We start from the raw sequence: 26,842 nt of genomic DNA on the forward strand, positions 1-26,842 counted from the left end.
TTGGAAATTCGTACCTCTAAATTCCCCTCACAGTAGGGGAATTAATTTAAAATTCTATGATAAGCCTAGTACAAAATTCCAAAAAATTTTGAGAAGATACTCTGTGTCAGAGAACAGTACCATTCTTTATGTTTTTGGCGGTAGAGAAAAAAACGAATATAAATCCATGTCAAACCGTACACATTGCCACCATGCGCTGGCATTTTGGCAAGGGAGCAATTTGGAGTTGAAGCTGGTGCTGTGACCTGCCCCTCTCTCTATCTTGAAGTCAACCACACTAGCAGATACAGTCTCTCAATTATTGAACATTTTTTGAGTGCCTGCTACTAGATTTGACCTGAACATCAAAGGTAAGTAAGACAAAGTCTCAGCCATCAGTGAACGTATCATGTCACGGGGGAAGGAAACATGAACAAGTCTGAGAGTGTCAGAGACACTTAGCGGCAGGACATATCAGCAAGGATGGCACGCCACAGGGAGGGGCCTAAGAAGTGGGTGGGTGAACAGGCTGGAAGGAGGACAGCGAGGACGAGTCAGAAATAATACAAGAGAAAAGGCACGAACTGGTTCCTGCTCGCAGCTGGACCTGTGGGTCAGAAGGGCATCGTGGATGAGTAAATATTCAACTGCCTGGGGCATCCGGGGAAAATGCCAGTGGAGACTCAGCTACTGCGTTTCTCCAACCTTTATCAGCGCATAGAACAAGTGCAGCTGAGAAAAGAGAGAGCTGACTGAGCAGAGAATGATCCCAGCGCGAAGGCTGCGGAGCGGCAGGCACTGGGGTGAGTCGTTTAGTCCACGCGGGCCTTGGGGCCCAGACCCTTGGGGCTTTCGCTTAGCTGAGGTTGCCCGGAGCCCAGGGCCAGGTACTTGCACGAGAGGCTTAGTGACTGCCCGTCCGAGAGCAGTACACACCCTTTTATGAACGATCTCACACTTCTCCCTCCCTGTGGGTTCAGCTGCCTTTTGATCCACAAGTGGGAACAGATGAGGACTGTTTGCTTTTGGAGATGCCAGCGAAGGCACTGAAACGCTTTGTTGTGCTCCGGGTTTTCTGCCTTGTTCAGAAGCCCCCGGGGACAGATATGTTCCTCCTGTCCTGAGTTGCCGTAGTGTTCCTTAAAATGGGTGTTTTTATCGTGGTTAAAGGGCGTCCAGGCAGATTCTTCAGGACTATATTTCAGGCAGTTATACATCACGTTTGTAGGCGGTCCTGGAATCTAACTGCCCTGATATCATTCTTCCCAGGAGGAATGGGGTTGCGAGTGTCCAGTAGGCAACTTTAAAACCCAGCCTTTAAGAGTACAGCTCATGGGGCTTCCCTGGTGGCGCAGTGGTTGAGAATCCGCCTGCCGATGCAGGGGACACGGGTTTGTGCCCCGGTCCGGGAAGATTCCCACATGCCGCAGAGCGGCTGGGCCCGTGAGCCATGGCCGCTGAGCCTGCGCGTCCGGAGCCTATGCTCCGCAGCGGGAGAGGCCGCAACAGTGAGAGGCCCGTGTACCTCTCAAACAAAACAAAAAGAAAGAGTACAACTCATTTCTCTCCAGGGTCTCTTTTTGTTTGAGTTCAGGAGAAAGTGCAGATGGAGAAAAACAGAGCTGGACTTTGGGCAGTCATTGTGTTTACACTGTGTGCTCTGTGCCTAGCCAGAAGCCTGGGCAGGGCAGGCACTTGGTAAAAATGTGTGGAATGAATACATTGTAATCATTAACAGCTAGAGAGGAAAACTTCCCAGTGGTAAGTATTTATGTCTCATCTATTTTGCTATATATCGTTCTGAATACTGTTTCTAATACTAAAATGATTTTAATGTTTTAAGCACAGTGCTATTGTATTAAATTTTATTGTGGAAAAAATAAGTACAAAAGTAAATGGCTAAGTGAGTTGAGCTTTCTGAGTTAAACACACCTACAGGGAACACTTTTTTTCATATTCTTTTCCATTATGGTTTACCACAGGATATGGAATATAGTTCTCTGTGCTATACAGTAGGACCTTGTTGTTTATCCATTCTATACATAATAGTTGGCATCTGCTAACCCCAATCTCCCAATCCATCCCTCCCCAACCTGCCCGCCCCCCTTGGCAACCACAGTGTGTTCTCTATGTCTGTGAGACTGTTTCTGTTTCTTAGATATGTTCATTCCTGTTGTATTTTAGATGCCTCATATAAGTGATATTCTATGGTATTTGTCTTTCTCTTTCTGACTTACTTCACTTAGTATGATCATCTCTAGGTCCATCCGTGTTGCTGCAAATGGCATTATTTCATTCCTTTTTTATGGCTGAATAGTATTCCCTTGTATATAGGTACTACATCTTCTTTACCCATTCATCCACCAATAGACACTTAGGTTGCTCCCATGTCTTTTTTTTTTAAGCTATTTTAAAAAATTAATTTAATTTAATTTAATTTAATTTACTTTTGGCTGCATTGGGTCTTCGTTGCTACACGCAGCCTTTCTCTAGTTGTGGCGAGCGGGGGCTACTCTTCATTGCAGTGCGTGGGCTTCTTATTGTGGTGGGTTCTCTTGTTGCAGAGCATAGACTCTAGGCTTGCAGGCTTCAGTAGTTGTGGTGCACGGGCTCAGTAGTTGTGGCACACTGGCTTAGTTGCTCCATGGCATGTGGAATCTTCCTGGACCAGGGCTGGAACCTGTGTCCCCTGCATTGGCAGGCGGATTCTTAACCACTGCGCCACCAGGGGAGCCCTGCTTCCATGTCTTGGCTATTGTGCTGCTGTGGATATAGGGGTGCACGCATCTTTTTGAATAAGAGCTTTCTCCGGATATATGCCCAGGAGTGGGATTGCTGGGTCATATGGCAACCCTATTTTTAGTTTTTTGAGGAACGTCCATACTGTTTTCCATAGGGGCTGCACCAATTTCCATTCCCACCAACAGTGTAGGAGGGGGAACTTTTTTTTTTTAATGGAAAGGCTACAGAGGAAGCTGCAACAGTCAATGTGTGACCCCAAGAATTATTTGCACACCAAGTACTTAGAAAACAATAAGAAGATTCTCAAATCCCGTTGTCAAATTGACAGAACAAACAGTAGACGCTCTAGACTTAAAAAAAAAAGTTAATGAACTATGACAGGGTGAACGAAACAAAGGAGATACTCACTGCATGTAGGGCAAGTGCCTATATGGCAAGAGACACATGGGTTATGTTTCGAATGGTTAGGGCCCCAAGGTGTTACCAGTCAGTGCTGCCGCTGGTATATGCGTCTCAGGGATGAAAGCTTTTCCTGTGATGTGCTCTTTGCTCTGGTATTGACACTCCTAATGGACCAGAGGGGGTTATATCTGTGCAGTACATGGAGAATAGCATCCTCCTTTGGGAAATTAAGTGGCAGTAAAACGTGTTCAAGGCGTGTTCAGAACCTAGGATGACGCATCTAACATCTAGTTCCAGCGATAATTGCAGAAATAATTGCAAGAAGAAGGAAGGGAGAGAAGAGGGAGAGGAGGTGAGAGAAGGAGGGGGGAGAGGAGAGGAGAGAAGAAAGTGAAGTAGATGGAAGAGGTCAAATCCAAATCAGTGCTCTCATGTCTGAATCCTCATGGTTGCTAACAGCGCTGACCCACCCAGATTTTTCCTCCCCAGAAAAAACTCTGAAGTTTCCCCAGTGCTTTCTCTACCATCCAAACTTCCTCGTTCTACCTTATTTTCTGAGGTCCCGGAGTTTTCCCAACGCCCTAATAGGTGACTCACTCACCTGACAACTTATTGAGAAAAGATGTTAATGGCTGATCCTAGCAGAATGTCATTCCCTTCAGATACATTTACATTTTAATTGAAACCTTAAATGCCTTAACCGAAAGGAAAAGAAATGGCTAAGGTGAGAATCTCAGGCACTGCGGGAGGGCCAGTGGGAAGGTCTTTGGGGCGAGGGTAATGCGCTTCCGTGGCTGTTCTTTTATCAGCTCATCACAGGGTGGCTGTCATCTACTTGGGTGAGAAGCCAGCTAATGCCTATGTCTTCCAAAGCGGAGAGTTGTATATTCTTTTGAGGGTCCTCTAGGAACCCATGGTAGCTTCTGGGTTTGATTTTCTAAGATCAGCAAATCCAAATGTTTATCCAAAAAGTCTTCCTTTAAAATTTGAACTTGTTTTCTTCTGTTTATGGCTCAGTGAAGTTGGAAAACAAGTGGGCAAAACCCTTCTCATTAAGTATCCCTTTTATACATGTGAAGATGGTAATTAAGTATCATCCTCTCTGGGAAATAGAACCTCAATTTCTCTAGACTTCTCTTAATGAGAACCCACTTTGCACTGCTTTAGCACTATCATAACCTTTTCCTGGATTTGCTCCACTGTCTCACCTAATTTCTCAAATGCAAGCATTTGTGCTTATTTGCCATTTCATTGGGAAAACCAACAGCTGGTACAGCCCAGTCCACGGTTGGCGGAGCTGCTGTTTCCCCAGAGGCACTGTGAGTCACACCTCCTAAAATGTTTTAAATACAATAAAACTAAATCACGGTCTTTTTTTTGAGCCTTGCCAAAATCCTCTAGTATGAAGGCACAAAATCAGAGGAAGATGTCATGTTTAAATTGTCTTTATTTTGTACAGAGCACTTAACAGGCTATCTTGACCGTAATAGATGCTCATAAAAATGCTTGGTGCAGAAGAATGGCCGTTTCAGCCCAAACCATCTTTCTCACTCCGTATATTGCCCATGTCTTCCAACATTCATCTTTAGCCAACAGACAAAATGTGGACTCTAAGCAAATGCAATCTATGTCCACTGTTTACTCAGAGCTTACTTTTTGGTCACACTTTTGAGTTAGCTTTTTAAAGCACAAAGATTAAATGTTAGGGATGATTTTCTTGGATGAAAGCCAGTGTTCTTAGGGATGTCAGTTCCAGAGAAATTTGAGACTTTTATCTACTTGAGTAAAGCTTTTATCACCTCATCAGAGGGTGGCTGTCATCTACTCAGATGAGAAGGGTGTCTTCTTTTGAAGGTTCTCTAGAGATACAGAAACCACAGAAACTGTTTTGGGGATGGGGTGAAAAATTTAACAGAAATATAACAATGTTGTGTCATCAAAGTGAGGGTTTTAAGGATCATGATGTTAGATCTGCAGCCTCCTTGCTGAGGCCCTCATTCCCTCTGGGGGATGATTCAGGGGTCAAATTACTGCATATTTACGTACAGACTCACTTCTGAGGGTAGCAGTTTCCCCCACTCTCTAACGGTGTTTATCACTCCTCAGCCTTACTCCTTTACCCCCTAATACTTCATTGTGTTCACTCTAAAAGCAAGATATTCTCGTACATATCCACAACACAAGAGCCAACTTCAGGAAATTGAATATTAATACCACAATGTTGTCCAGTCTCTAATCCATATTCCAATATTGTCCATCATCCCAATTAATGTCTTTTAGAGCATGCAGCCCAGGATCACAGCGTGCATTTCACTGTCATTTAGTCTCCTTTGTTCTGGAACAGTTTCCCAACCTCTCTTTGTCGGTTAGGACATTGGTATTTTTAAGAACGCAGGCCACTTATTTTATAGACAATTCCTCCATTTGGTCACGTCAGGTGTTTCCTCAGAATTATATTCAAGTAGATTCTGAAGGCTCTTCCATGAAAAGTTAGAAATCATGGACTCTACCAGCGGCTTCCCATCTTCTTTAGAGTGAAATTTATATACTTTATCAAACCCTACAAGGCCCTGCTTCTCCGCTACGGGCCCCTGGCTCTCTCTCTGCCTCGGGCCCTTTGCACTTGCTGTTACCACCTCCTGGTACACTCTTCCCCTGGATCTTTGCCTGTCTTGTTCCCTCACTTCATTCAGGTACGTTTAGCCACAAACTGAGTGATAATCTCAGATTCCAGTCCACACCTTCTTTCATTGTTTGGAGCTCCCTTCCTGCCAGACTTCTGAAAGCCTTCCTCTCCCTCTCTCCTACGCCCAGAATGTACATGTAGTATGCAACGCTGATTCATAATTTGCTCTTTGAAACTAACCTGGGGTCCCTTCAGTGTCATTTTATAGGTGGAGTTTGTATTTAGAGCACTATTAATTTAGGTGAGAGTGACATCTAGTGGACCCGTGATGACAGTCTTTGAGCTAAAATCTCTTGATTAGCCCCAAAGATCCAGGGAGGGGCACAACAACAACAAAACAACAAAAAAAACCCCACCCTGGTTCCTAGATAGATTCCATTGTGAGATCTGGAGAACTCAGTGAGATTCCTGTTGACCTTTGATGAGTTAAAGATTTAGGTTTCTATTATGTGTGTTTTGGAGGAAGAATAGAGGACAGGTCTAATATGAGAAGAAGAGACTTTGGTATGTGAAACAACTTAAGCTGCTATTAATTCATTTTTTAAGAGGTTGATTTATCACCCAAAAGGTATGAACATGAAATTAGTGTATTCTGTCACCAAGTGGTGGTAATGATTCACTATTTGCGAACTAGTGTTCCAGCTGCTGAATTGTCCCAACCTCATTCATTCAATAATGTACTTTTTCCCCAGTGATTTAAAATACCACTTTTACTATATACTAAATTCCTTTGTGCTTTTGAGCAGCAGTCTGTTTTCGTTATCCATCCATGTTGATATACAGAGATGGGAAGATTTTAAAAGATGTTTTGTTTCTTCTCTCCAGGATGTGGTGGCTGTAGCCCCACCTTTCCCTCCCGCTCCTGCTGACTGCTCTGGTTTGTTTTTTGTAATAAGAACCCCCCTTGACATGTGCACTGTTTTCACTTTCTCTCCTTCCATTCCCTCCAGAGCTCTATCAATCAGGCTTTTGTGCCCAACAGGTCACCAGAACTGTCCTAGTCAAGGTCGCCAGTGATGCGGGTTCTGGTTTGTCCAGGATGGTCCTGGTTCTTACCTGTTGACCTGGCATAATTATGAATTGTGTTCCCTTTCACTCTCAAAGGTGCTCTGGTTCGAATGACAAATTATCACCTTCCTACCAATAACAACGAATACGATACACTCTACCCTGATTTACCCAAGTGGTTAACATATTCCCACATTGCCTGTATTATCTGTGCTTCTTCTGTATCTCCTAAGGGCGGGTATAGTCTCTTACGTAGCCACAGCACAGCGATTACTTTCATAAATTTCCCCTGAAGCAATACTTTTACCTAATGTACTGTCCCTGTTACAGGTTTGTCTGTTGGCCTAATAATATCCCATATAGCATCCCTTTCCCCCCACCCCTGTAAGCCCCGCCCCTGTGCCAAGTATAGGATCTAATCTAGGGCCAGGCTGTGCATTTACTTGTCATGTCTCTGGCTTCCTTTAACCTAGAACATGTCTTTGTCTTATATAGCATTGACATTTTTGAAGAGTACAGTCTTCCCCTACCTTTTTATTCCAGAACATTCCACCTTTTCTGTGAATCACACTCTTTTAATCACAGAGCTCCACTGCCTCACTGGGTGCTGAAGAGAAATTTATGGCCACATTTCCTCCTTAATTTTCCCAGAGAACTGGGTCCCAGCCTCCTGGCAGGAATCTGGGCAGTGGGCGGAGGGGGCAGTGAGGGAAGGCTGGGTTCTCCTGACACATTGGCTGCGGGCCCCGACCCTTTCCCCATCTATGCCCCATTGCTCTGTTCTAGAAAGCCCTTGGCTTGGCCACTGGCTGACCCCAAGTCTTGGGCAGAAGGTTGGATGTGGTGGGTTCTGCGGGGTGGAGGGGAGCCTCCTCCATGTTATGGGACCAGAAAAGGAATCATGGTGCCTGCTTAGCTGGCCTCGCCCAGTCTGATCTCCCTTCCTCCCTCCCGCCTTTCCCCTGCCACCCAAGCCCCTCCGCTCACAATTGTCAGTTTTTCTCTCTTTCACCTAAAGTCATTCCAGGTGCCTCCAGGGACATGGTTACCACCTGTTGGGAAACATGGCTCTTTGGAGCTGCTGTTCCCTCTCTTCAAGGCCTCCATAAACTGCTGCTCTCCCAAGTCAGACTCAGAGGAATCTCGGACCAAACGGCAGGATGCTATTTTCGCAACTGAACAAGAACTCCTTCATTCTCACACCAGGGCCCCCAAATATCTGTGCCTCATTCAGGTCAGAGAAAGACCTCCTCCAGACAGCCTTCCCAGGGAGCCTGGGGGAGCTCTGATAAATGTAGCCTTTGACCATGAGCCCATGGTGCTGTACGTGGCCTCGCTGGAAGAAACCTTGGCAGGGGTCTCCCGCCGTGAACTGGTCCTGATGTGGCTCCCACTCAACTTTGCTTGTTAGGGGCAAGGCTTATGGGGCCTGCTTCTGCTTCTCCCTATCAGACTGTCCCAAGGGAGTCCCCACCTGTACTCCTGGGCTATCCCCCCTACCCACACTTGCCTCCCACTGATTCTTTTCTGGCTTGACCCCTGACCTCCTCGATGAGCACTTGTTGATTCCCAACTCAACTGAGCCCACGGGGACCTCTGGACATCCGACCAACTTGCTCACTTCTTTTCTAAATATTAATTTACAAGAAGTTGACACAGCTAAAACCACTTCAACCTGGCAGGGAGAGGCCCCAGCCCTGCCCTGGCAAGTCCTTGCTCACTGGAGCCCTGACTCAGCAGAAGGTTGCACCATGGGAGATCTGGGAAGGACTGAAAGAAGATGCCACGGTTCCCGGGAACATCCTCCCTTCTTCAGAATCCTAAGGCTCTTTGTCTTACACAGAGGCACGTGCTTTGGCTGTGCCTTTGTTCTACAGAACACTAGGCCTAGGGCTAAGGAAAACAGCACGTTTACACATCCAGAGGGTCTGTCCATCATGAACAAATGATTTACTGCTCACCATATGAAAACATGGACTTTCTCTTCTGAGAGTTTGAGAAAAATCAAAGGAAAAGTGAAATTAATGGATCAAAGAGAGCTTGGGCAACAAACTGAACAAAGACATTCGCTTTCCAAAAGCATGTTTAAACATTTTATCTAAAAAATCTTCCCAAAGTTTATAAATAGCACCTATCTATCAGATCCAGCTTCAACCTTGGAGAAGTACTTCCAGCTTTATGACTGAGTTTGTGGGCCTGTGGCCAAACGGGTTTGGAGGGGAAACATTTTTTTTTTTGCTTATTGTTGCTTCCTTCTGAGGCCACACTATTTATCTGGGTCATGGGGTTACTCAATCAATCAAATATTTATTGAATAACCAAACAACCATTGGAAAAATTCGATTTAGACCATATTGTATTTCCTATCTGCCTTACAGTCTCAAGGCGGTTGAGATCACTAATGCTTCTCTTTAGTTTTGGAGCTTAGAAAAGCATCCACTTGGTTAGAAAAGGAGGAATACATACAGAAGCAAATATGTTCCTATGACATTTGACAAATAAAGTATCCACACATTCAGTTGCCCCATTCCTGTATCTGTTTATGAATGTTTCTCTCCATTTTAGCTGTTTTCTCTGTACTATGTTGACTGTGCCAATGACATCCACTTGAAACTGGGAATTAAATTTTGGTCTCCTTAATTTACTGTAGGAACAGGTCCCTAGAGACTATAAGTCCAACATAAATAGTGTGTGTGTTGGGAGAAGAGGATATACACGCATATTTCTACTAAATGGGTGTGGAGAGAATCCCTAGGGCTATTTACCAATCTTTCTGCTTCTCCGCTTTCTGGGGACATGGAAAGATTTCACTTCTCTGCCCACTTGAAGTTAGGGTTGGCCATCTGAGGAGCCAATGAAATGTGATCAGAAATGAAAGGTCCCACTTTGGGGTGGATGCACCCTTTTCCATGTTCCTTTCCATCTTGCGTGGCAACCGGTCACGTTTCAGTTGGTAGAGATTCCACCAGCATGGGTCCAAGGGTGAGGACAATATAAAGAAGTATCCCCCCACTGACCTGAGATGGACATGTAGCAGGAGAGGAAAATAAGAATTTATTCTAGGCCACTGAAATATCAGGGTTGTTTCCATGTCGGGGAACAGAAGGTTTCCATGTGCCCCTGTGACAGGTCCCAGACTTTATGAGGACAGACACTTCTTTGGTCAGGACCTCGCCCTGTGTATATCTTCATCTAGCTATTGGTTCGTATCCTTTAATGTCCTTTTATAATAAATCAGTAATCTAGTGAGAAAATGGGTTTCCTGAGTTTTGTGAGCTGTCCTAGCAAATTAATGGAATCCAAGGAGGGGGTCATGGGAACCTCTGATTTGTAGCCAGTCCGTCAGAAGGCCAGGTGATAACCTGGATTTGGGGGTGGTATTTTGAGTTGGAGGGGGTAGCTGGGACCTCCTGTTTGTAGCCGGTACCTCAGAAGCATGGGTAACAGCCTACACTAGTGTCTGAAGTGGAGGGCAGTCTTGTGGAACCAAGCCCTTTCCCTGTGGAATCTGCTTCTATCTTTGAGTAGATAGTGTCAGAATTGAGTTGAATTCTCAGACACCCTGTTGTCATCTGAGAATTGCTTGTTGGTGTGGGGAAGCTTCCGCACACACAGGTCTGAATGCAGTTGAGAACCCTTTTACAATATTACAAGAAAGAGGCGCGCTCAAAAAGAAATGGGCTCATTTTCAAACAGGAAGGAACAAAATAAAGTTAAAGGATTTAAAAGGCTAAAAGAAGGCTCAGTCCTAAATAGCAAATGATAAAATGAAGAAAACTTAAAGCAGCAGAGGGACAAATTAAAATTCGACCTTATATCAAAGGACAAATTAAGGGTATGTATGATATCACACTCGTTGCTAAAACCTGTTAATGAACTAAGCCGTCTCTGAGTAAAATTCCCATTAACGGTGTGTCCAAAAAATCCTTTCGCTTGTACAAAATGGCTCAAGAAAAAGAGATGAAGCTTGCGTGTGACTCTCTGTGAGGTCTGATGGCTTCAGGGAATAGAAATTAAACCGATAAAAAGAGGCATAGGAGCAAGAAAGCAAAGAAATACAATAAATAAGAGACAGGTCTGAAAAGAAACTATAGCTATCGGCATATGGAGCTGACTGGAAGAAAATGAGACAGGCTGGGACCTGGGACCCTTTGCTGCAGTGCTGCAGTGCTTGCACCTGGACACAAAAGACAGAGAAACTATAAGCGACTAAAAATAACTAATTGCATGCCTGCGCAGTTGGGACAAATTCTGGACAATGAGATACAAAGAGACCAAAAAGCCCAACTGCCACTTCTGAAGAGCTAGGAGCAAAAGCAGGGGATGGGGAACAAAAGCAGGGTACCACCCCACCCATGCCTCCTGCACACCACCTAAGGGGTGAGCAAACCTACTAAGCTACCCCTGCAGCCCGACACCTGGACACAACCATACCCTCACCCCCATATAAGGAATCAGCTTGCCCCCCACCTCTGCAAGTGAGCTAGCTAGGGAACCTCTTGTTTGTCCTCACTCCCCGCTGCTGCAGCAGGGGCCCCAATAAAGCCTTGCCTGAATTTCTTGTCTGGTCTCTGATCAATTTCTATTGATTAAGGAGGCCAAGAACCCTGGTCGGTAACAAAAATATACAAGAAGCTATGTTTTTGACAAAAGAAGTATTAACCAGCCTGGACAAAAGAGATGGGGCTTATTTATGACCTACCTGACTTTGGGATTCTACTCATCTAAGAGCAGGAAGTGGGCTGAGAAAACCGCTCATCCCAAAGAGGAAATATTCTCATCGCCCACTTCACATGTGGCCACAGAGAATAATGAAAAAGAACTCGAAGAAATTGGAACCGGGCTTCAGGACGATGATTGGGTCAGAGCTTTTCCCAGGAAACAAGATCAGAACATAATCAAGGGACTTTCCCTGCCCCGGGGTAGGAGCCCTCAAAACGTCTGCTGTTGACAAGTATCTACCATGGTCTCTCATGCTCTCATTTCTGAATGGGGGTACTTACTGTAGTTACCCTGTCCTTGTTCTACCATGGAAGGGTGGTTGTGTGGAGGGCAGATTATGTGACTTTGTTGTTCACAGGTCCCTGAATCAGTAGGTGCTATATCCAGACCTGACGTAAAAATGGCTGTGCATCTCCCCAAATCCTGGGTTTAGAACTAAAAGCTGTATTGAGATGAAACTTGCTGGCATATATTCCAGCAAATACACTTGGAGGAGTGTATTTGGCATGCGGAAAGGAAAGTGAACTGAATATTCAGTAGCAAAAAGGTCAGACTCTAGTAGTCATTAGGGCTCTTCCCCAACAATTCCAGTTCTTCTCTTTCTAAGCATTAAAGGGATACAGCATCTTGCCACCTTGATGTTTAGCAGGCCATGTGAGTTGCCTTGGGCAATGAAACAGGAATGAAAGTGACTTGTACCACTTTCAGGCAGAAGGCTTAGATGCAGTACAGTTGACCCTTGAACAACACGAGTTTGAACTGTGTGGGTCCACTTCAAGGGGGATTTTTTTCAATAAGTACATACAGTACTACACCACCGCAGGTGCGCAACCATGGGTACCGAGGACCACCTGTGAGACTTGAACATCTACAGATTTTGCCACATGCAGGACTCCGGAACCAATCCCTCGCTGGATACCAAGGGACAACTGTACTTGATTTGCCATTTTCCCTTCCCCCTACCATGGCAATCAGCAATGTTCTAGAAAGTGGAGACTCTGGCAACCTAGGTCCCCGAGTAAGGACAATGCAGAGTAGAAAATCATGCTCAAAAAAAAAGACAAAAAAGGGAGTCCTGCTCACCCAAGATGGACAGGTAGCATCAATGAGAAATAAACTTTGCTGTTTTAAGCCTCTAGGATATTGGGGTTTTTTGTTTTTTGTTTTGTAAACTGCAGTACAAGCTGGCTAAGGCTGACTAATGTAGGTGAAAATGTTTAAATTGAATATTAAAATCTGAAAAGGTTTTCCTCATAGATAAAAGGCAGTGTCCCTTAACAGATAACCTTGCTTTTACTGAGCAGTTCTGCTAGTTGGTTCTCCTAAAATTCTGCTGAAATTTTAGTGAAACAAATGAGATATTGGGTTTGGTTTTTGTTTTTGTTTTTCGCGGTACGCGGGCCTCTCACTGTTGTGACCTCTCCCGTTGCAGAGCACAGGCTCCTGACGCGCAGGCTCAGTGGCCATGGCTCATGGGCCCAGCCGCTCCGCGGCATGTGGGATCTTCCCGGACCGGGGCACGAACACGCGTCCCCTGCATCGGCAGGCGGACTCTCAACCACTGCGCCACCAGGGAAGCCCCAAGATATTGTTTTTCTTTAATTCAAAAAATTTAAAATTTTTATACAGTTTTTAAAGGTGACTTTCCATTTATAGTTATTACAAAATGTTGGTTATATTCTCCATGTTGTATAATACATCCTTGAGCCTATCTTGCACCCAATAATCACCTCATTATGGGATACCAAAAATGTCCCATGCTCTCACTGTCTGGTAACATCTTTTTCGTACCTTCTTGACACTTGTATTACACCAAAATTCAACAATATATTCAATTTTATTTGTTAAAACTCACCTGTCCTAAGATAATACACAATATTTTTAAATAGATGAAAGAAGACAAACACATTTATTTTTATATATTTATAGGAAGAGGAGAGCTGTCCTGAAGTATTTGGTGGGAATTAAATTACTGCTGTTGAACACTACATCGGCAAGTTAATGGTACACGTTATCTACAGTGTGTATGATTTTGCAAAAGATAAGAAAACATTCTTCAAATCAATGCTGTATTCCTCTTCTGCAAAGTCCAAGGACATCATATTAATTAATCTTAATTCTGTGAAAGTTAATCTGTGAGAAGTCAAGATAATCGAGTTGAGGATTGTTGATTTCTGATGATCTAATTTGCTTCAGGGGATAGGGCTTCACAAAATGTAGAGAAGTAGAGAATTAACAGATTTCCTTCAAATCCCAGATGTGTAAAGCAAGCTTTTGGCAAGTGCTGAACTATAGTTAGTCCGTGATGGGATTCTTTGACAAATGCCTGAAATGTGTGCCTCTTCACTGTTTACTCTTCTGTTAATATTGTCCCTTCAGCTTGGAATGTTCTCTTTTTCTCCAACCGTCAAAATACCACTTGTATTTCCAGATCCAGCTACAATGCTAATCCTTCATGGAACATTTGATAGAAGCAATAATGATAATATAATAGATTATATTTTTAGTTAGAAGTAAGACAATAATATTTAGGTTCCCATGTGCCAGACACTGGGTTAATGCTTTGGGTGATTATCTCACTTAATTCTCATTGTACTCTTATGCCTTGGCACAGTTCTAATCTGCATTAGTCATTCATTGGCTCCGAATTCCATAATTACAGAAATGCTCCCTCTTGTCTTTGCAGCAGATCTACCTGGGTTTGATTCCTAACTCAAAAGCTCACTAGACTAGCTGTGTGATCTTGAACAAATCATTAAACTTTTCTAAACCTACGTGTACAAGGATTAATAGAACTAAAAAGTCATGACCATAGCTGTGGTCCTGGGATGGTCCTTCATCAACAACCCAGGACGCCCTGGGCCTCCCTTTTGTGTTAAAGCCCATGTCATCTTGGTTCTTGGCTTACTCTTTTATTTTGGTAGAACACATCCTCCAGATGCTTTTCTAGGAAGTAAACATGAGCCAGAAGGCTGTTTGTGAGACCTCACATGTCTGCAGTGTTACTGATTTGACTGCTTCTTCAAGGTGCCTGGAGCCTCCTCTTCCTGACCTCTGCCGGATTCATCTATGTTAATCGGCTTGTTTTTGGGTTTTCCCCTCTGCCAGCTTAGGTTCTGATGGTCTTTGGTTTGCCATGTCAGTTCCTATTTATCCCTGTGCTTTTCCACCTTCTGAGACTGTATAGCTGTCCTCTCTTCTCAGTCTCTGTTCTTGTGGGGTTATGCTTCTTTTAAAATCCCTTTATTGTAATGCAATTCTGTTGGAATTTTAGCAGGAACACAGATACCCACAATTATTCAATCCACTATATTTGATCAGAAGTAAGGACTTGTTATTGTAGCATGAAAGTTTAGAAGGACAACTAGAGTTCTAGAAGGTCATACCTCTTTTACAGAAAGGTTGGAATATAGAAAGAGGAGTTGGGGAATGGAGTGAATGATTCTCATTTGGAACAAATTGATATTGAAGTGCTTCAAGGACATTCAAATTGCGATTTCTTGGAGACCTTTGGATAGAAGAGCCTGGAGCTTAGGAGATAATTCTGGGTTAGATAAGGATACATGCAAGCTATCAGGGAGGAGACAGTGGATAAGTGTGTGAGGAGAGCAAAGGATGGAGGACAGAATATCAGTAAAATATCAGATAAAAGAGAGCATTTTGTAAGGACTAGATTATTACCCAGGAGTTTGTTTTGTTTTGCTAAATACCTTCCAGTTTCTGGGGTTACAAAATATATTTTAAAGCAAAGCTTCAAACTCCCCTCTTTATTTTTCAAATAGACTTTATTTTTTTGGAGCAATTTTGGGTTCACAGCACAACTGAGCGAAAAAGTACAGAGGGTTCTTCCCATAATCCCCTGCCTCCACATACACACTCCCCCTCCACTATCAGCTTCCCCCACTGGAGTGCAACAGGGATTATAATCAGTGGACTACACTGACACATCCTTATCATTCATTTCCAGCTAAAGTCCATTGTTTATTTTATTCAGTGCTCACTCTTGGTGTTGTACATTCTATGGGTTTTCACAAATATATAATGACATGTAGCTGCCATTATACTATTGGACAGAATAGTTTCACTGCCCTAAAATTCCTCTGTGTTCAGTTCCTTTTAGGGAGCTGGGCAACTTACCCTGATCTCCAGTACTGCTTTCTGAGTCTTAGTCTTCATGAAACCAGAACAGTGAGATAATGGAGCGTTGCTCCAAAAACTGTGGATTACCTTAAAAAGTCCAAGTGATTTATAGCACTTCACTAAAAACTCCCCTCCTCCTTAAACACCCACAGACTGCAGACAGGCTAGAACCAGCCACCTCCCCATAGACATGGGTCATCCTAGCTCATGATCCAATAAAAGCTGACAGGAAGCCAGACACTCTTGACTACAGTTCCCAGGCAAAGTCACACATACGCGTACTACATTCAAATGTAGCATATGAAACATCCTCTGGGCGGGGGGGGGGGGGGGAAGCTAATCACTTTAAGTGGGAGAATTTGCCCCTGTCACAACAATGATTCCATAAATCATTGCCCAGGATGTGGTCCCTTTGAAAGGAATTAGAGGATATAACTCTCAACTGATGATGAGAGTTTCTCTGGCGGGGGTTGAAAGAATTCTCAGGAAAGAGCTTTGAACCTGCACAGGTGTGTGGCAGCTATTTGATGACGAGCTCCGCGTTCTGTGCCATGAAACAAGACAGAGACAAGTTTGATCTGAAAACATTCAAGGGCAAGTGTCACCGATCGTTCGCCAGGATGATGAAAAGATCACTGTGGGGCCTTGTAGGCCGATTCTGAGTGAAATTACCCCAAATATATCCTATTGTTCTCGAGGACAATGGCTCTCCATCTTGGCTGCTCATTAGAATCACCTGGGGAACGTCTACAGCTAGTGATTCTCCGGGTGTCCTGGGTAGAGTTCTGATTTAATTGGACTGAGTGGCGCCTGGGCGTCTGTCTATCTGAGAGTTTCCTTCTGGTGATTCTACGTGCAGCCAAGGTTGAGACCTCGTGTATGAGTTAGCTTTGCCTGTGCTCCCAGTAGCTGAAGAAGGTCCATTCAGATGTCAGCATCCAATGGGCAAAGGGACCCAGTAAGTAACGAGGCCGCAGTTACACGATTTTTGTTGCAGGAGTGTTAAGCGAACATCCTCACATTACAGATAAGGAACCAAAGCTGAGGGAGGTGAGGGCCCTCACTCCGGGTCATGAAGCAATAACTGTCACAGCTCTAGAATCAAGTTCTCCTCGAGGGACCAGATTTTGTTCTTTTGCTTTTTTGTCACGTTGTGTTCTAGTCCACATTCCATAAATCAGCTCACCAGGCGTGTTTCAGAAAGCCCTCGTGTGTTAGCACTGAGAGGGGCCTCTGTCTACATTCTTGACTCTGTATTAGGGGTTTGTTTCATGCAGAGGTGGCTGGGGGTAGGCAGGGATGGAGGGAAGGATCAGAATGGGTGAAGACTGGATGCCCTGCCCCTGTTTCCATCAGAGCAACTCACAGTATATTTTGGTCTTCCAAAGAAAAAAAATTTTGAAGGCAAGTGTCCAACGCTAAGAAACAGAAAAGTAATATTAAAAGTAATAATTGAGTCCAACTAATCCTCCAGTGTTATAAAAGGGGAAACAAGGCCAAGAAGTTAAGACATTTCCAAGTCTCAAGCAGATGATGGCCCAGTCAAAAGTAGCCTCTCACTCTGTATCCTTATTTTCATAGTTATAACAACGGACCATGAAGTGACCAAACGTTTCAGAATGATCCTAAGTAACAGTGATATTGAGCATTACCGTATTATTTCTGATTTTAGTAAAAACACAGTGTTTGGGGCTTCCGTGGTGGCGCAGTGGTTGAGAATCTGCCTGCCAATGCAGGGGACACGGGTTCGAGCCCTGGTCTGGGAAGATCCCGCATGCCGCGGATCAGCTGGGCCCGTGAGCCACAAGTACTGAGCCTGCGCATCGGGAGCCTGTGCTCCGCAACGAGAGAGGCCGCGATAGTGAGAGGCCCGCGCACCGCGATGAAGAGTGGCCCCCACTCGCTGCAACTAGAGAAAGCCCTCGCACAGAAACGAAGACCCAACACAGCCAAATAAATTAATTAATTAAATAAATTTTAAAAAACCCACAGTGTTTGAGTGTGAAGCCTCATTGTAGTCTAGATGGATCTGTGTAGTGATGTGAAGAAAAAAATCTGTTACAAGAAAGTTCATTAGAGTTAATGAGACCATTATAAGCATCTGCAAAAATCACATGATTTCTCTCTTATTTCAGCTATAGGTGTGAAATATTAACAGACTTCCAAAAATCAAACCTCTTCGTATTTCCAGGTAAATACTTCTTGGTTGTGGTGGCTTACTCTTTTAATACATTCATTTTATTTTAACTTTTCATTTTGAAATAATTATAGAGTCACAGGAAGTTGCAAAGACAGTACAAAGTGGTCCCAAATTCCTTTCACCCAGTTTCCCTCAATGGTTACAGTTTATGTTAACTATAAAACAGTATCAAAATCAGAAAAATTGACCTTGTTACAATAGGCAATGTGTAGTTTTCTCTCTCTCTTTTGTTACTTTCATAGTATTGTTTTGGTGATTTTTTTATTGTGGTAAAATATAACCTAACAAAAAATTATCCTTTTAACTGTGTTTAATTGTACAGGTCAGTGGTGTTAAGTACCTTCATAATGTTGTATAACCATCACTACTATCCATTTCCCATACTTTTTCACCATCCCTAACAGAAGCTCTGTACCCATTAAAGAATAACTCCCATTTCTCCTTCCCTGCTGCCCCTGGTAACCATTGTTCTACTTTCTGCCTCAGTGAATTTGCCTATTCTACGTCTTTTAATGTGTTCTTGATTTCAATTTACAGTTTTGCATGAATGTCCCTATTTGTATAGTTTGATCATTTTGGTGCTTTACCAGCTACTCTGTGTAGCTGAGAGCGTCACAAATACACACACTGGGGAAAAGAAGATGTTGGTCAAAGCGCTACAGACTTCCAGGTTATAAGGATGAAAAACATCCTGGGAATCTAATGTACAGCATGGTGACTATAATTAACAATACCATATTATATACTTGAAAGTTGCCAAGAGAATAGATTTTAAATGCTCTCACCGCCACCACATCATGGTAATTATGTGAGGTGACGGATATGTTAATCTTATTGTGACAATCATTCCCAATAGAAAAGTGTATCAGATCACCAGGTTGCACACCTTAAACTTACACAATGTTATATTGTCAATTATATTTCAATAAAGCTGGGGACAAAAAGGTAGAAGCAGTTGAAGGCCCAAACCAAGCCACTGACTTTATTTCCTCCTCCCATGGAAGATACAGACCCCTCCCTTCTCAATCAGGAAGCCCAATTACATTGATCGATATTAGACCTTTTTGAAACAGGCAAAAGGAAGAAATGTCGCGTTCCCTTTTATAGACTTGGAATCAAATGTAAGACTGCTTAGCTTTACAGAGGAAGTGACTGTTCTCTTAGCCAGCCCTGGAAATGGTTTAAAGATGAGACTTCACATTAAATACAAACAAATAGTATATAATAAAGGATAGTTTATTTAATTGACTCTGTTATCTTTATCAGGAATCATTAGTGCCTTGATTGTTTGGTAGATTTCATAAAATAATCTATGCTTTTCTTTATTCTTTGCTTAGGCAATATTCTTTCTAGCCTTTTTATGACTCCTAATGAGGATAGTAAGTTATAACATGAGACTAGATTTTCCAAAATGTGTTCCAATAGATGTTGTGGGGAGGAAAAAAGAAATTTTCTGTGGCCAAATACATTTGGGACAAATTGGATTAAACTAATTTAAACGAGTTTTTTTGCTACACGATTTCTCAAACCTTTAATATGCCATGTGTGGTATGACTCTCCAGGCCATGTAGCATGTAGTGTTTCCAAAACTAATTTTTCTGTAGAATTCCTTTTTCAGGGCCAACTTATAAGCAAGGTGCCAACAGAACACACTTTAAGGAAATCAAAATTAAGAAGAAAAGAAGCAACAAAGGCATGTTATGTAATTTGTTGAACATCAGTGGGCTTGAGTAAGTTGACAGACTTCAGCTGTAACATATGTCAATCTGGTATATTAAGGAATGTGTTAGTTTTCAAATACAGTAGATGATTAGGGCATACTGCCAACAGAGAGTTGGCAGTACTGTCAATGATTAGTAATGAAGTAAAGAACGAGCCTGTGCATTCGTTATATGGATGCAAAACCATTTGGAGTTTTCTTAGGAGTATAATAAAGCTGCATTATTGCTTAGAACTTGTGAAAAGATTTAAAACAGAAGAAGTTGTCTTGGACCTCAGTAAAAGGACCCGAGGAGCGATATCACCAATAAGTGAAGTAAAAATTTTGTATTAAGAGAATAATTGTGCTGTCACCCAAAAAACAGTCCTTAAAGATATATATGTGTGTGTATGTATATATATCCACATACAGTTGACCCTTGAACAACACGGGTTTGAACTGCATGAGTCCACTTATACGCAGGGATTTTCCAATAGATGTGTACTACAGTACCACACTATGGCACAGTTAGTTGAATCTGCTGGTGCGGAACCACAGATACAGAGGGCCGACCATAAAGTTATATGCAGGTTGTCGATTGCATGAGGGTCGGCTCCCCTAATGTCTGTGTTGTTCAGGGGTCAAATGGATGTAGAGAAAGAGAGAGAGACTGATTTTTAAGGCACTGGCTCACGTAATGGTGGAGGCTGGCAAGTTCAAAATCTGCAGGACAGGCCAGCAGACCAGAGATCCAGGGAAGAGTTGATGTTGCAACTTGAGTCTGAAGGCAGAGTGTAAGCAGAATTTTCTCTTCCTGGGGGAGGTCAGTCTTTCTTCTCTTAAGGTCTTCAATGGATTGGATGAGGCCCACCTCATTGTGGAAGGTCATCTGCTTTACTCAAAGTCTGTTGATTCAAATTCTCATCTCATCTAAAAAATACTTTGACAACAATATCTAGACTAATGTTTGACCAAATATCAGGGTATTGTGACCTACCGAGTTGACACATAAAACTAACTAACCATGACAGTGACCTATGATATAAACTATCAAAATTATGTAAGCTTAAAATTATCTGTGTCAACTTCATGTTGGGTCCCTAAAATATCTTAAAACTTAATAAATCCATCAGCAAAAATATTCTGTGAATCAGCCAACTCTTCTCTTGAAGTCATTTAGACCAGGGGGTCACCAAAAATGGCCTGTGGCCTTGTTTTTGTATAGCCTGGGAACTAAGAATGGTTTTTGCATTTTTATTTTTTATTTTTTATTTATTTATTTATTTTTTTAAACATCTTTATTGGAGCATAATTGCTTTACAATGGTATGTTAGTTTCAGCTTCACAACAAAATGAATCAGTTATATATATACATATGTTCCCATATCTCTTCCTGCTTGCGTCACCCTCCCTCCCACCCTCCCTATCCCACCCCTCCATGGTTTTTGCATTTTTAAATCATTGGGGAAAAATCAAAAGTAGAATAATAGTTCATGGCTCATGAAAATGTCATGAATTTCAAATTTCAGTGTCCATCACTGAAGTCTTATTGGCACTCGGTTCCTTCACTTATGAATTGTCTATGGCTGTTTTGTACTATGCTGACAAAGTTAAGTAGTCGTAACAAAGACCATACGGCTCCCAAGGCCTAAAATATTTACCATGTGACCCTTTAAACAGAAAACCCTGTTAACCCCTGTTGTAAACAAACAACTAAGAGAAAGAAATTTTAATATGTTACTGGATTGAATTGGCATCCGATTACAGGCTGAAGAAGACATGTGGAAGATGAGTAGGTATAATGGGTTATTTGCAACAGCAAAGGATGATCTACCTTCTGTAGAATAGTTAAGCCCCACATAACGACTTTAATGATATGAATTCTATGTTTTTTCTTTGGGTAGAGCAGGAGGGACAGTTTCCCTCAGTTAGCAGCTGGTATATATCCTACATTTTCGTGATCCATTCATCTGTTGATGGACACTTAGGTTCTTTCCATACCTTGGCCTTTGTGAACACTGCTGCAATTTTCATGGGAGTGCAGATATCTCTTTGATATCCTATTTTCATTTCCTTTGGAAATATACCCAGCCTTCCTGGCCACCTGAGATAGCAGTTTCCTCACAAGTCAAGCAAAACCCTCTCTTGGGCAGGGTCTCCTAGACTCAGAGCCACAGGTCTATCAGATTTCCAGCCACCATAGTGGCTCTAATCACACTAACTTAATTCTTTCTGGAGTTGGGACACAAAGGTTGTTTGCCTTTCTGGGTCTCTTAAAAGTGCCAGGTAGAATGCATTTGTTAAAATGAATTCATATTTATTTTGCTTTGAGCAATTTGGGACCACTGAGATAATTTGGAGTTCTAAAGTTTAGAATCCCTTTCTACAAACTTTTAAGTATTTAGATACCCCAGAAAGAATGATTCCCTTGTCATATCTCTTAGAGCTAACAATGAAAAGTTTGAATGGGCCAGAGATGAATATTCAAATAAATAAGAGCATTTTTCGAATTCTAGCCTCTATTGGTTTCATATGGCAATAGCACCCATCTGATGTGGCCAACCCGGAGGGAGCTGAGTCACAGACGGGCTGCCTCACAAACAGATGACTAACACACCAGGCACTGGTACCCACAAAAGGGGGGTGGGTAGCGGAGTTGAGAGGGAGGAAAAGGGGGGGAGGGGCACTCAGAGCCCAAGCAGGCAACCTTAAGATTATTGCCAACTGACACATCTAGGAAGTCTTTTTGGATCGGCCTTTTTGCCACCATTTCACTGGACCTGGAAACCAGCACGATCCCAGGCTGTTTGTTCTACCTGAGTGTTAAATGGGGTCTCTGGCCACACTTGCATGTGATATCAGGAAATACTGACCAGGATTAAATTACAGGGCTCCTTTTTCTCTACTACAGAGAGTAGAGATTCAAGTTCAAGGTCTCGTTTATGACCTTTGATGAGTCCTTTAGTGGGTGGTCTCAGTTTTCTCATCTGTGAACTGGAAACAATAAGGAGATGGATGGCAGTCTTAGCATATTCAGCTCTTTGCATGACACCTTCAGAGACACCTGGACAAATTGAACTGTGCTGAGGAGAGTTGGCCAGGATGATGAGGGGGAGGGAAATCCATACATTTTTGAAGAAAACGGGCATGGGCAACCTGAATACAAAAACACTTCGGAGGGCAAGATAATTGTCTTTATTCTAAGAACTCTTACGTGGAAAAGATAGTAAGTTCAAAAACTTGGGCCAAGGTGGGCCAAAGGGTGGAAGTGACAAGATTCATATCAAGGAAGATTTTTTTCAGTAGTCAGAGGTATTTTTTAAATGGTGTGCTCTGCTTGTGTGATGGTGAATTTCTTTTTACTAGAGGAATCTAAATAGAGGATGAACAACCACTTATAAGTGCCTTTGGGCTTCAAATGGCAGAAGCAATTGGAACACAGTAAAGTTGTCTTCAACTTAGAAATTCTAATTCTCTATACCTGTCCTGATTATTTTATTAAAAAATGAACTAATGGATGAGAAAAAACATTGGAAAGACTTAGATTTATGGATGTCAGAGATGTCACAGATACAGTGATGACAATAGGAGTAGCAAGAGGGCCTTTCAAAGCTCGTGTTCCTATAATGGTGCCGGCATGCCGTCAAAGGTGAGTGGCTAAAAGTACACTCTGTTCAGTGAGAGGAAGAGAGCTGAAGCTTTTAACCACAAGAAGGAAATGGTTTCAACTTTTCCTTGATCTCCACCCATTTGTATTTGATGGATTTGTTGGATGAAGAAGTGGAAGGTTAAGATGGGATTAGGGGAAGGAAAGAACAACTAACATTCATTCAAATCAACGACTAGTGTTAGAGCTTCCCTATAAAGAGAGAGGAACTGTGGCTCTTGTCTTTGCCCTTTTGCCCCATGGTGAGCAGTCATGGGACTCACCAATATGTCCCACAGAGGGTGACAGTGAAGGGTGTCTGCATGATGGGGACGAAAGCTGCAGACCCACTCTGTCTGAGCAACTCACACTTAGAATTTCCTGCTCAGTGTCAATGAAATGGAGACCAAGACGTCATCCTACAGAAGGTTCAGTGCATGACAATGCTTAGACTATATTAACTCTTGGGTATGCAGCCTTACACATGTTAGTTTTCAAGTAAATGTCATGCATTTTATACACAGGGTATAAAATATTAGCACACACTTTAGTGCTGGAAATATTTTTTGTTTTATCAGATTTATTCACCGTTAAGTAAGCCATGTGTCACCAACCTTGTCCTGCAAACAGTTCCCATTTACCACAGAATGGTGAGTACACTCAGAATTACTCGGTGGGGGCATTCTTGAGGAAACTGACATCTCATTTATATTAAATCCAATGTTTCTTCTACTTTAATAGTTCAGACTGTCCCTCCTTAATGGTCAGCTGGATAACTGCACTTATTTGGATTACCTAGAAGAGTATATCTTTCTTGGCAAGGCACCCAGAGTTGGTGGTGGCCTCAATGAAATCTTCAACAGGTTTTTATTCTGATGATGATTAAGGGTGTGACCTAATGTTCTGTCTAACCACTTGAATATGAGGCCAAACTATTAAATATGATTTCCGAGAACTCCTTAGAGGCAACAACTTTAAACAGAGTAGGAAGGAAAGAAGCCCCAGAGATATATAAAGAACTCTGTTCTGCTCAGGAAATAATGACCATCAACTGCAGAAATCCAAGAAAAAGCCTCAAGACTGAACCAGAGATGAACAAAAAGAGTTGATAATAAGGCAAAGGAGTAAGCAGGCTTCATTAGTATTTTCCAAATGAGGCTATACATAGGCAGGAAGTGGTTTAAGACTGTTCAGGAACCCGAATCTATGAAAAATCAGAGTGAGGAAATAGGGAATATTCATTTAAAATAAAGTAAATCATGAAAAGGGAATTCTTTTCTTTATTCATAAATTTATTTATTTATGGCTGCATTGGGTCTTCGTTGCTGTGCACAGGCTTTCTCTAGTTGCAGCGAGCGGGGGCTACTCTTCTGCGGTGCGCAGGCTTCTCATTGCCATGGCTTCTCTTGTTGCAGAGCATGGGCTCCAGGGCACTTGGGCTTCAGCCGCTGTGGCTCGCAGGCTCTAGAGCGCAGGCTCAGTAGTTGTGGCACACGGGCTTAGTTGCTCTACGGCACGTGGCATCTTCCCGGACCAGGGCTCGAACCCGTGTCCCCTGTATTGGCAGGCAGATTCTCAACCACTGCGCCACCAGGGAAGCCCTGAAAAGGGAATTCTAATCCCTCTCTTCTGTGACCACTTGGAGTCCTCCTCCTTAAGAGTAGACATAAATACTACATTATCTAATAGAGTGTGTGAGGGATGGAGAGGCAGATGAGAACAGAAAATTACTGTAAAGTGCTTCCCGATGGCATAGAGATACACTTTATCACCCATCTGTGTGAGCCTGAGGCTAGTGAGGGCTGGGCGTACAGAGTTTACACCATCCCTAAAGCGGTCTGCCTGTGACATGGGACAGCCTTGGAAGCTTTTAGCTCCCAGTTGGTCTCCCAGTGGAAAATAGCTCCCCGAGGTCACCCAAGGAGGACTCTCCGGAAACTGCCTTAGTTCACAGGCTAAGTCCACTCCAGCTCCCCTCCCTTCAGGAGCAGCTCATCCTGTAGCTCACCCCCACTCCTCTTCCCCAGGAGGAAAAGAAATGCAAGCGCTCCAAGCTGAAGTTAGGACATGGTGAGTAATATAGAGATGGACTGGGAATGAGTGAAATCCCACAGAATTTTTCTCTGTCTCAAGACTTTTCTCCTCCCGTGAGCCGGCGAGGCAATTCTCTGATGTCATGACTGCAAACACCCAGCATTTGATACTCCAGAAGGGAAGCAATGGGGAAGGTGGAGCATGGAAATCAGGAGTCCAGCCAAAACATCCCAAAGTGAGAAAGACTCCCTGCCTGCCCTGAATCACTCTGAGGAGCAAGTGGTTATCAACACCTTGGGAAGCCCTAGCAGCTTCCATCCCAGAGGTCCTGGCAATAATCCCCTTGGTAAATCCAGGGCTAGTCAACAGTTCAGAGAGTGCTTGCTCCAAGTTGCTGGGCTAGGCCACGCAGAATACACAGCTATGAAAAACGACATCTCAAGGCTATAAGTGTTAAGTAAGAAGGATGATACAGGAGTCTGTGAGTTCTCAGAGCGGGAGAAAACCAATGACAAACTCTTGAGTATCTGTCCTTCCATTTCAGGCTAAGTGCGTGCTCCAGTGACCTCTAGCTTTGGCCTTGTCCCAAAGGCTTAAGGTAGGGACACAAGCCCAGTCTACATTATGGAAACCAGGATTGTGTTATGACAATGGCAGTGACTAACTAAAGGAGCGGGGAATCAGCCAAGTGAGCACATTCTATTTACTGATTCTTTTTTTTTTTTTTTTTGCGGCACGTGGGCCTCTCACTGCTGTGGCCTCTCCCGCTGCGGAGCACAGGCTCCGGACGCGCAGGCTCAGCGGCCATGGCTCACGGGCCCAGCCGCTCCGCGGCATGTGGGATCTTCCCGGACCGGGGCTCCAACCCGTGTCCCCTGCATCGGCAGGCGGACTCTCAACCACTGCGCCACCAGGGAAGCCCTATTTACTGATTCTTAAATGGGTCACCTACCTTTTTTTTTTTTTTCTATGAATCTATTAATGTTTTCAGGACCATAGAAGCAATTCAGCAATGGAAAAGACAACTGTAATTTATTACCTAACTCTCTGCCTAAGTTTTGGGCTAGGATGGGAGAAAAGAAAATATAGATTTTGGGGGGAACTTTATGATCTAATTTGGAACTTATGATCTAGTTTGGAACATCAGATGAACGTACAAAATGACTTGATTCTTGGGGAGTGAGGTGGGGATGTGTCAGTGTCAGAGGCTGAAGAAACGAGACGGGTTAGTGAGCCTGTAATGACACAGAGAAGAAGGGCTTGGGCTACACATACGAGGTTGGGTTGCATTTGGGGTCTGGGTGTCTGGCAAGGGCACAGGCAGAGAATTTTTGGATGTGGAGCACAGAGTGATCCACCTAACAAGTATAGAAGATTTGGTAGTGAGGAGTAATCAGAAAAAGAGACGGGAAGTACAGGAGTAAGGGCATGGTTTTGAAGTCAGATTTGAATCCCAGCTCTATTTCATTGTAACTGTGTGACCTTCAGCAAGTTAGTTAACCTACAAATCTCAGTTTCCTCATCTGTAAGATGGAGCTGTATACTTCATCAGGTTTTAAGGATTAAAAGAGACAACTCCATACC

At 43.2% G+C, this 26,842-nt stretch overlaps 1 long non-coding RNA gene across 1 annotated transcript in view; it reads left to right on the forward strand.

Moving 5' to 3' along the window:
• The first annotated feature begins 510 nt into the window (after window positions 1–510).
• LOC117200757 (uncharacterized) overlaps window positions 511–26,842 on the forward strand; it is a 47,401-nt gene continuing 21,069 nt past the window's right edge. The window contains exon 1 of the long non-coding RNA XR_007471596.1: window positions 511–782. This is a non-coding gene — a long non-coding RNA (uncharacterized LOC117200757). The remainder of the gene's footprint in view (window positions 783–26,842) is intronic.

The sequence above is a fragment of the Orcinus orca genome, chromosome 15 (genome assembly GCF_937001465.1).
Source record: "Orcinus orca chromosome 15, mOrcOrc1.1, whole genome shotgun sequence".
In the NCBI taxonomy this organism is placed as follows: domain Eukaryota; kingdom Metazoa; phylum Chordata; class Mammalia; order Artiodactyla; family Delphinidae; genus Orcinus; species Orcinus orca.